Source organism: Capricornis sumatraensis, chromosome 6, assembly GCF_032405125.1.
Source record: "Capricornis sumatraensis isolate serow.1 chromosome 6, serow.2, whole genome shotgun sequence".
In the NCBI taxonomy this organism is placed as follows: Eukaryota; Metazoa; Chordata; class Mammalia; order Artiodactyla; family Bovidae; genus Capricornis; species Capricornis sumatraensis.
Genome location: NC_091074.1, coordinates 94,617,356 through 94,627,684, shown reverse-complemented (window position 1 = coordinate 94,627,684; position 10,329 = coordinate 94,617,356). Strand labels below are relative to the sequence as shown.

The 10,329-nt window shown below is 39.8% G+C and overlaps 1 non-coding gene across 1 annotated transcript; it reads right to left on the bottom strand.

The window, feature by feature from the left end:
• Nucleotides 1–4,010: 4,010 nt before the first annotated feature.
• On the bottom strand, nucleotides 4,011–4,117 carry LOC138081597 (U6 spliceosomal RNA). Its single transcript, XR_011145045.1, has one exon. It is a non-coding gene; the product is annotated as a U6 spliceosomal RNA (small nuclear RNA).
• Nucleotides 4,118–10,329: the final 6,212 nt, after the last annotated feature.

Sequence of the window (10,329 nt, the reverse complement as noted above, 5' to 3'; positions counted from 1 at the left end):
GAGCCCAAGCACCAGCACCCAAGGCCACAGAATGCCTGACAATGATGGTGAAGCTCAGGAAAGGGTTTATCATTTACAAACTGCTTCCACATCCTTTATCCCTTCCTGTCTTTACAATGCCCTGTGGGGAAGAACAGGCTGAAGTCACTTCACAGAGGAATCTGAATGAAGTTAAACCTTGTGTTCAGGCTCAGAACTAGAGGTCCCACCTCCCAATCCAGGAGCTACAGATTCAATGCAGCCCACACACCCAGCTGGGCCACACCCTTTCCAAGCCCCTCAGGACTTCATTCTGCTGGGGAATCTGGAAAGTATTTGCATTCTGTTCTCTTCCCAGGAGCTTCCCTGGGGGTTCTGTTTATCGAGGGACCGAAACTACCACTGACCTCCTTGGAGCCCGCAGAGCTGGGTCCTCAGGGCCCTGAGAGACTCAGGGCTAAACATCAGAACCTACCTTTCAAAGCTCTATCTGTCTTCTTATCCCGGCATCTCCCGCTCAGCTGCATTTGATGCTGAGGGACAGAAAAAACGAGGACCTTGAACCCAATTCTCATTCTCCCCTCTCTAGACAAGCATCAGCTACTCAGGGTCCATATATAATAAGACTTTCTACATTTAACTAACAGCGCTCTGTGGTTTTTCTTTCTTTTTACTCATTTTTTTTTAAAGGGGACAAAAATATTTTGTTTTCCTTCTTGTAGAACATAAAGTAGGGTTTTCAATGTGAGGTTCACCCTGGATTTCTTTCCTCACTGTTCCACTACTCACGAAACACATACATTCTCAGACCTGTGGGTGAATCCGATCTCTCTTAGGTAGATCTCTGCTTCCCAATCCAGAGCCCCACCCCAGCCCCTGCTCTGAGGCTCTCAGGGCTTCAGCACTGCCCTCGTTCAGCCCTCGTCCAAGACACCTATCCTGTGACTGGTGAACCGATGCTCAGAGTCCTGTACTGTAGTTGAGATGAACTGAGTATCCAGTCCTCACCCCCTGGTCACTGTATTTGGGACTTTTCCTGAAGCCGTCTTCCATACTTGGACACCTGGTCTGAAATATTTGGATAGAAATCCTAGTGTTCACTGTGTCCCCTGCTCAATCTAGCTTGTCCCTAGAGGGGTGATGTTTTATTCTTCCTTGAGAATAGATGTTCTATTCTTTCCTATCTCAAGAGTCTCTCCAGTTGATTCAGAAAATTGAAAATAATAGAAAAAAGAGAGAGAATCATGTGTTTGTTGATCAGGGCCAAGGGTTCCTTACCTTTCTGGTGTTTCTGTGTTTCCTAAGAGGTGGTAAAGTTGGTTTATTCTGGAAATAGGGAAGGAACAGGAAAAAGAGCCCCAGTCCAAACAGAATAACAAGGATGGTTTCAGTCGCCCAGGAAGTGGAACTGGAGTCCAGCCAAGTACCAAAGGTGCTTTTAAGAGAGTCGAGAAGATTCTCCATCATCTGAATCACACTGCTGTCCTCAGGCAACTAAGCACAGGGTGTATACTGGGGGACTAAAGTCCTAGGTCCCCATCATAGAGCTGTGCTCTGGTCACAAAGGGCTCCTGACTGTGGGGAGGGACCACGGTAGGGAAGGCAGCATAGCCCCTCCCCAACCATCCAACCCTGCAGCTCGACTCACCTAACTTCTCATCCTGTTAGAGACAGACATGAGTCACGTTTGGATTCTTTATACTTGGAACTCAGACAATACTTGGTTCCTCTAAGATCTCTGCTTGAGCCCCATCAATACCTTTTCAAAATCTGGAGTTCTCCTGGTAGTTTTGGTTAATCCCAGGAATTTTTACTCTCAGGATGCCCTTGTGTGTAACTCCAAATTTTCCACATAGGATTTTGTGCTTTCCATCAGCCTAGGCATAAAACTTAAATTTCTTTTATACTTGTTCAGCCATGAGAATTTTGAAAATATTTAAAAATTTTTAAACTTCTAGTTAATATTCTGATATAAGGACTACTCAATAACGGGACTGGGACGACTAATTATCATGGTATCATGGTATCATGTTAGCAAAAGATAGATTCCTATTTTATGCCAAGCAAAGATATAATTTCCTGTTGATTTAAGAATCTAAACACAAAAAGCAAAAACTTTTTTTTTTGGCACTTGGAAACAGAAGGAAATATAGAAATGGATTTTTAAAAAAACAATGAGAAAGCTTAAGCAATAAAAATAGAGAAAAAATTACCAAGGCTTGTGATGCGAGATGTGATCTATGCTAGAAAATATTTCATGTGCACTTGAGAACAATGTATATTCTGATGATTTTAGATGGTATGTCCTATAGATAGCAATTACAGCCATCTGGTCATTTAAGGCTTGTGATTTTTATTAATTTTCTGTCTGAATGAGCTGTCCATTCGTGTGCATGGGGTGTTAAAGTCCCCCACTATTATTGTGATCCTGTTGATGTCCCTTTTTATAGCTGTTAGCATTTGCCTCATGTATTGAGGTGTTCCTATGTTGCGTGCATATATATTTATAATTGTTATAGCTTCTTCTTGGATTGAACACTTGATCATTATGCAGTGTCCTTCTTTGTCTCTTATAAAAGTTTTTATGTTAAAATCTACCTTATCTAATATGACTATTACTCCTCCCACTTTCTTTTGATTTCCATTTGCATGAAATATCTTTTTCCAGCCCCTCACTTTCAGTCTGTATGTGTCCCTAGGCCCAAAGTGGGTCTTTTCTAGACAGTATACGTAGGGGTCTTGTTTTCGGATTCATTCAGCAGTCTACATCTTTTCATTGGAGGACTTAATACATTTACAAATTTTTTTTAATTTTTATTTTTACTTTATTTTACTTTACAATACTGTATTGGTTTTGCCATACATTGACATGAATCCGCCACGAGTGTATGTGAGTTCCCAAACATGAACCCCCCTCCCACCTCCCACCCCATATCATCTCTCTGGATCATCCCCATGCACCAGCCCCAAGCATCCTGTATTCTGCATCGAACATAGCCTGGAGATTCGTTTCTTACATGATAGTATACATGTTTCAGTGCCATTCTCCCAAATCATCCCACCCTCTCCCTCTCCCTCAAAGTCAAAAAGTCCGCTCTACACATCTGTGTCTCTTTTGCTGTCTCGCATACAGGGTCATCATTACCATCTTTCTAAATTCCATATATATGTGTTAGTATACTGTACTGGTGTTTTTCTTTCTGGCTTACTTCACTCTGTATAATCGGCTTCAGTTTCATCCATCTCATTAGAACTGATTCAAATGCATTCTTTTTAATGGCTGAGTAATACTCCATTGTGTATATGTACCACAGCTTTCTATCCATTCATCTGCTGATGGACATCTAGGTTGTTTCCATGTCCTGGCTATTATAAACAGTGCTGTGATGAACATTGGGGTACATGTGTCTCTTTCTATTCTGGTTTCCTCGGTGTGTATGCCCAGCAGTGGGATTGCTGGATCATAAGGCAGTTCTATTTGCAATTTTTTAAGGAATCTCCACACTGTTCTCCATAGTGGCTATAATAGTTTGCATTCCCACCAACAGTGTAAGATGGTTCTCTTTTCTCCACACCCTCTCCAGCATTTATTGCTTGCAGACTTTTGGATTACAGCCATTCTGACTGGTGTGAAGTGGTACCTCATTGTGGTTTTGATTTGCATTTCTCTAATAATGAGTGATGTTGAGTATCTTTTCATGTGTTTGTTAGCCATCCATATGTCTTCTTTGGAGAAATGTCTATTTAGTTCTTTTGCCCACTTTTTGATTGGGTCATTTATTTTTCTGGAATTGAGCTGCATAAGTTGCTTGTATATTTTTGAGATTAGTTGTTTGTCAGTTGCTTCATTTGCTATTATTTTCTCCCATTCAGAAGGCTGTCTTTTCACCTTGCTTATATTTTCCTTTGTTGTGCAGAAGCTTTTAATTTTAATTAGATCCCATTTGTTTATTTTTGCTTTTATTTCCAGTATTCTGGGAGGTGGATCATAGAGGATCCTGCTGTGATTTATGTCGGAGAGTGTTTTGCCTAAAAATATGGAATGCTTCACGAATTTGTATGTCATCCTTGTGCAGGGGCCATGCTAATCTTCTCTGTATCATTCCAATTTTAGTATATGTGCTGCCAAAGCGAGCACAATACATTTACAATTAAAGTAATTGTTGATACGTATGATTCAATACCATTTAGTTTATTGTTTTGAGTTTGTTTCTGTAGCTCTTATCCTTCCCATGAGTTTCCTGCCTAAAGAAGTCCCTTTAACATTTTCATTACAAAGCTCATGTAGTGGTGCTGAATTTTCTTCACGTTTGCTTATCTCTTTACATTTGTAATGCTTTTGATTTCTCCCTGGAATATGAATGTGATTTTTGCTGGGTAGAGTTATCTTGTTTGTAGATTTCTTTCCTTTCACCACTTTAAGTATATCCTGATACTCCCTTCTGGCCTACAGAGTTTCTGCTGAAAGATCAGCTGTTAACCTTATGGCGATCCCCTCGTACATCGTGTGTTGCTTGTCCCTTGCTTCTTTTAATATTTTTGTCTTTGTGTTTAAGTTGTTGGTTTGATTAATATGTGTCTTGGCATATTTCTCCTTGGGTTTATTCAAGGAGATATGTATGTACCTCTCTAGGCTTCACCGGCTTTGGTGACTATTTTCCTTTCAATGTTAGGGAAGTTTTGACTATAATTTTCTCAAATATTTGATCACATCCTTTCTTTTCTTCTTCTTCTGGGGCTGCTATAATTCAAGAAGAGTTCCTCTTGATAGGTTACAATGCTGTGTTCAGTCTCATACACTTTTACTTTATAACAAACTCCCACAGGAAGTGTTTTGGCAGTGATCCCACATATATAGAGGTATATACACTCTCTGCCATAGTCACAGCAGGGACCTGGTAGGGAACATCAAGATCTGAATGATCCAGAATCTTCATAACTGCTTCTGCCTCTTTGAAATCAGTCAGATTCATGATCTGATGTCCCTCATCACCACATCCTTCTAGGTTTCCAAAATATTATAGTGTGACTTTTTGGCAAGTCTTTTCTAAGCACATGACATTTAGATTTCTCAGCCCTCCTGACCTCTCGCTCAGGCTTTTCCATCTTCAAAATTATGTTGATTTATTTGTCTACTCTTTTCTCTCTCTAATTGATTTAGTGAGTTTCATTAGAAAGCAAAAATGTATGATATGTTTAATCAGAAGTCTCCAAGGAAAAAAAGAAGGAAGGTAGGAGAGGAAGGAGGGAGAGAGAGGGGGAGGAAAGAAGAGGTGGGTTAGAGACCAAAACTAACTCATTGTCATTCATCAAGGAACTGCTAAGTTTATAACTAAACCAAGTACCTTAATTTGAAAGAAGATTCTACTATACTATTCCTTTCTCTTTATTTTTGGTGTGTGAACCTGAAAATGAGCAGAATATTTGTGATCTGAATTAAAGAGATAAAAATAAATACAAGCCAGTTACCCATATCACTAAAATTATAAGAATTGTATTATTTCTTGAGTAAGGCAAAAGAATTATACTTGTTAAACCAAAACATAATAAAACAAAATCCTCACAGTGCTGAAAATATATCTTCAGTAATTTAAATCTATACTGTCAGTTTCTACAAATAAACAAAAAATATATATATTTCATACACTTTATTTCAATTTGGCTATTTTAAATATCTGAGTCATAGCATGTAGATCACTTTAAAAGGAGAATATTAATCATAAACATTTGAAACATATTTTCAATAAGTAGATATATAATCAGAATCTTCAAAAGATTATTTGAACTACTTGTCTTATAAATATTGTTGAAGAAATATATGCCTTTAAATATGTATAAATATAATTAAATCAATTATAGAGAGTTCAACAAGATTTTCTTAATACTAATGATCTAAAAATAGGCTTAGGCAGCCTAGAGGGGTGGCATGGGGTGTGGGGAAGGAGGGAAGTTCAAAAGGGAGGGGCTATGTCTATATATGGCATAAACCAACACAATATTGTAAAGCAGTTATCCTCAAATTAAAAATAAATTTAAAACTAAAATTAAAAATAGGCTCAGGTAATTTAGATCACAATTCTTAAATTAGACTTTAAAAGCATATAAAATTTCATAGTCTTTATGATAAAAAATTTTTCTTTCTTAGGAAATAGTAGAAAATATATTTTGAAATTGAAAGAACTGGATGCTTACAGAAATTACTGGGAAATACAGGTAGATTGTAAGTGAAGATGCTACACAGTTGAGCAGAACTTAGAAGTATATAGACTTGAAGAATGGCAAACACCATAGAGAAAAAATGCAACTAGAAATTGATAGTAAATGCAAGAGATTCGGGACATTTGTCAAATTTTCAAAGATATTAAGAAAAAGTTACATCTTTACTATGCATTCCAATAAACAGACTTTCTCACGTAGATTTATAAGATCACCAAAGTGATTCATTTGTGCATATGCATGTAACCATTCTTTTTCAGATTCTTTTCCCATATAGGTTATTACAGAATATTGAGTAGAGTTCTCTGTGCTATATAGCAGGTCCTTGTTGATTATCTATTTTATATATGCTGCTGCTGCTGCTAAGTCACTTCAGTCGTGTCCGACTCTGTACGACCCCGTAGATGGCAGCCCACCAGGCTCCCCCGTCCCTGGGATTCTCCAGGCAAGAACATTGGAGTGGGTTGCCATTTCCTTCTCCAATGCAGAAAAGTGAAAAGTGAAAGTGAAGTCGCTCAGTCGTGTGGGACGCTTCGCAACCCCATGGACTGGAGCCCACCGTCCCTGGGATTTTCCAGGCAAGAGTACTGGAGTGGGTTGCCATTGCCTTCTCCAATTTTATATATAGCAGTGTGTGTTTGTTAATCCCAAACTCTTAGTTTATCCCGCCTCACCATGTTTCCCCTTTGGTAATGGTAAGTTTGTTTCTAAAGTCTGTGAGTCTGTTTGGCAAATGTATTTTAATGCCTTACTTAATACCAGACTTAATGTTATGTTATGATTTATGTAAAACACTCTGTTATAGCATGACTCCTTAACATTAATTAAAGCAATGATAATAATGAGAGAACTGTCCCTGCCATATCATGTCTTCTCATGGTTTGTACCACAAGTTTTACTGACCATTTCATCGTTCACCTACCTGTGCTTTCCCCTCCTTCAAATCCTCACTTCATAATAGACCCCGTCATTAAGCTCTTTGTTCAAGTGCAGGTAGACTTGTCCTCTTTCACTGATTTTCAGGAAATCAGAGTTTTCTCATTTGAGTTTCTTATTTGAGTCTCAAATCTTTCTGTCTTATCAGTTTCCCCACCAAAGAAAGAGATCCCTTTACATACTCTAGCTATACAATTACACAGTTTATGATTTTTATAGTTATTTATAGTACAAGGAGATCAAACCAGTCAATCCTAGAGGAAATCAACTATAAATAGTCCTTGGAAGGACTGATGCTGAAGCTGAAGCTCCAATACTTTGGCCACCTGATGCAAAGAGCCAACTCATTGGAAAAGAGTCTGATGCTGGGCAAGATTGCAGGCAGGAGGAAAAGGGGACGACACAGGATGAGATGGTTGGATGACATCACTGACTCGATGGACATGAGTTTGAGAAAACTCTGAGAGATAGTGAAGGACAGGGAAGCCTGGCGTGCTGCAGTCCATGGGGTCACAAAGAGCTGGACACGACTGAGTGACTGACAACAGCAAAGTGCTCAGAGTAGAAACCACACTAACCAGAGAAACTCACAGCCAAGCAAAGGTCTTCTTGTACTGAGCTGGAGACTCAGGAGTTAATGAAGGACCTGCTTTATGGGACCTTTGGTCCAAAGGCCTATGTAAGCATCTTTTTCTTCATTAGTCACAATTTTCCACCACTGCCATCAACAACCAATGCATTTAAAGTGTAATATCTCACAAGAGCTAAAGGGTACTGGAAAAGCACATTATCCTTTTGCAGATTTATCCTCTCAATTCAGTTGCAAGGAATACCGAACACATTTTTTCTGTATTATAGAAAGCTATGCGGGAGGCCTGGGGTGATGCGATTCATGGGGTCGCAAAGAGTCGGACACGACTGAGCGACTGATCTGAACTGATGAGCCTAATATGCATAGGTAACAGGGGGAGTGCGTTTTAGAAAACAATGTTCAGCTCTCGAAACCAGAACCTGAAGTGGGACTTTTCACTCCTGGAATAAGAAGAAAAGTTATTGATGCCATCTCAGCCTGCAGCTTCTATGGAACAACCGATGAGAGAAGCAGGGATTCAAAGACCAGACCGCTGACCAGGATCTGAACCAAGCCAATGCTCATAGGGTTAATGCACAGTGTGAAATGTGTAACATTGAAAATGAGAAGCATCTTCTCACAAAATTTGGAAATAATACTCTTAAAATTCAAGTTTGCTGTTTTTCTCAGCATTGGATTTCTTTATAAGTTTAAAATTAAAGTTAATTTTAATTAAACTTAAATTTAATTTGTAGGCTCATTTGAGCAGAGGAAGCTTCAGCCTGTGAGCTCTGTGTGTGGTGAGTGATATGGTCTATAACGTGTGTATGTAGAGTCTATGTGGCATGTGTCTGTGTGTGGGCATGAGTGCGTACACAGTGAGTCTGGATCTGTATATGTGTGAGTGTGTATGGTGTGAGATACTGTGTGTGAGTGTGTGTGTGTGTGTGTCTCTGTGTGTGCAGTGCATGGGTGTATTTATGGTTTTGTCCTTGTTTCCACCAGGCTCCTAGGCTTCTCAGTCCAGGATCAGGTTCCATAGTGATTCAGAGCTCCTGCCCCTGGGGGATGCTGGGGACACCACAGACCAGCATTGGCTTGGTTCAGATCCTGGTCAGCGGTCTGGTCTTTGAATCCCTGCTTCTCTCATCGGTTGTTCCATAGAAGCTGCAGGCTCAGATGGCATCAATAACTTTTCTTCTTATTCCAGGAGTGAAAAATCCCACTTCAGGTTCTGGTTTCGAGAGCTGAACATTGTTTTCTAAAACACATTCCCCCTGTTCCCTGCAAGTGTTGACCTCATGCCCAGAACCTGGCAGGCATTAGCTTCATGACTTCAGGCTCACTCACTGCTTTCCACCCCGTTCTTGTCCATGGTATTATGGATTTTGCTTAAGAGCTTATTTATTTCTCTTTGCTTTTCTCTTATGTACTTTATACATAAAATATTGGCATATTGGGAAGAGAAGATTTGTATCTATGTGGTAATCTATTGAACCACTTTTACTGGAATTTCCTCTAAACTCTCTAAAAATATATGATTACAGTTATAACCTTGCTTAGAAGCTCTCAGACTCTGTTGCTTTGAATAGAAAGGCTACACTTCATATAATGATATAAAAGGGCTTCTATAATTTTACATTTCAAGAAGCTCCTCTAAACTTTTTGTGTCTCTCATGTTTTAGGAAACTATTTAAGACAAATCTCCTGAGTATATATAACACATGGATAGACAGGAAAATATCTAGGATAATTTCTGGTACATAATGATCAGTCAATATATGTTCTTGGCTATTGCTCTTTTCACAGCTCCTGCTGCTGCTAAGTCACGTCAGTCGTGTCTGACTCCGTGCGACTCCATAGACGGCAGCCCACCAGGCTCCTCTGTCCCTGGGATTCTCTAGGCAAGAATACTGGAGTGGGTTGCCATTTCCTTCTCCAAACTATTTTACAGATCCATGTAAATTGGACATGTAAATATATTTGTAATGTGTACTTCTTTGGTTACAGTGACTGGACATTAAATATTGCTTCTGGGCTCCAAGGTCGCTCTTCCACACCTGCCTTGGAAACACTGGTTGGGGCTGGTACTCTGCAAACTTTCCGTTTGGCCACTTCTTTCCTTGTTAGGTCCTGTGACTAGTGGGCATCAGAGTGAGGCTGTCAAGCAAGAGGAAATGACAAAAGACCCTCCTTGTTCATCTGTTTCCGTCTTTCCAGCATCAGCCCTTCTCCCTGGTAGCAATAGTGGATTCTAACAGCAGCTGAATCTATCTTCTTTCCATTCACTCCCAGAATGACGCATTCCATTCAGTGGTATCAACACCAAGAAAGCAATGCCCTTTTCTCAGAGGTCTGGATCTCAATTCTTTAGGGTCCTCTTCCAAGCTTTCTGATTGTGAAAACCCCAACCTCTTCCTTTGTTCCTGCTGCTCTCAGGGGAGTCAGTGATGCTGTTTAACCATTCTATCCTCTGCTGCTCCCTTCTCCTTTTGCCTTCAAGTTTCCCCAGCATGAGGGTCTTCTCAAATGAGCCGGCACTTCTCATCAGGTGGCCAAAGTATTGGAGCTTCAGCTTCAGCATCAGTCCTTCCAATGAATATTCAGGACAGATTTCCTTTAGAATT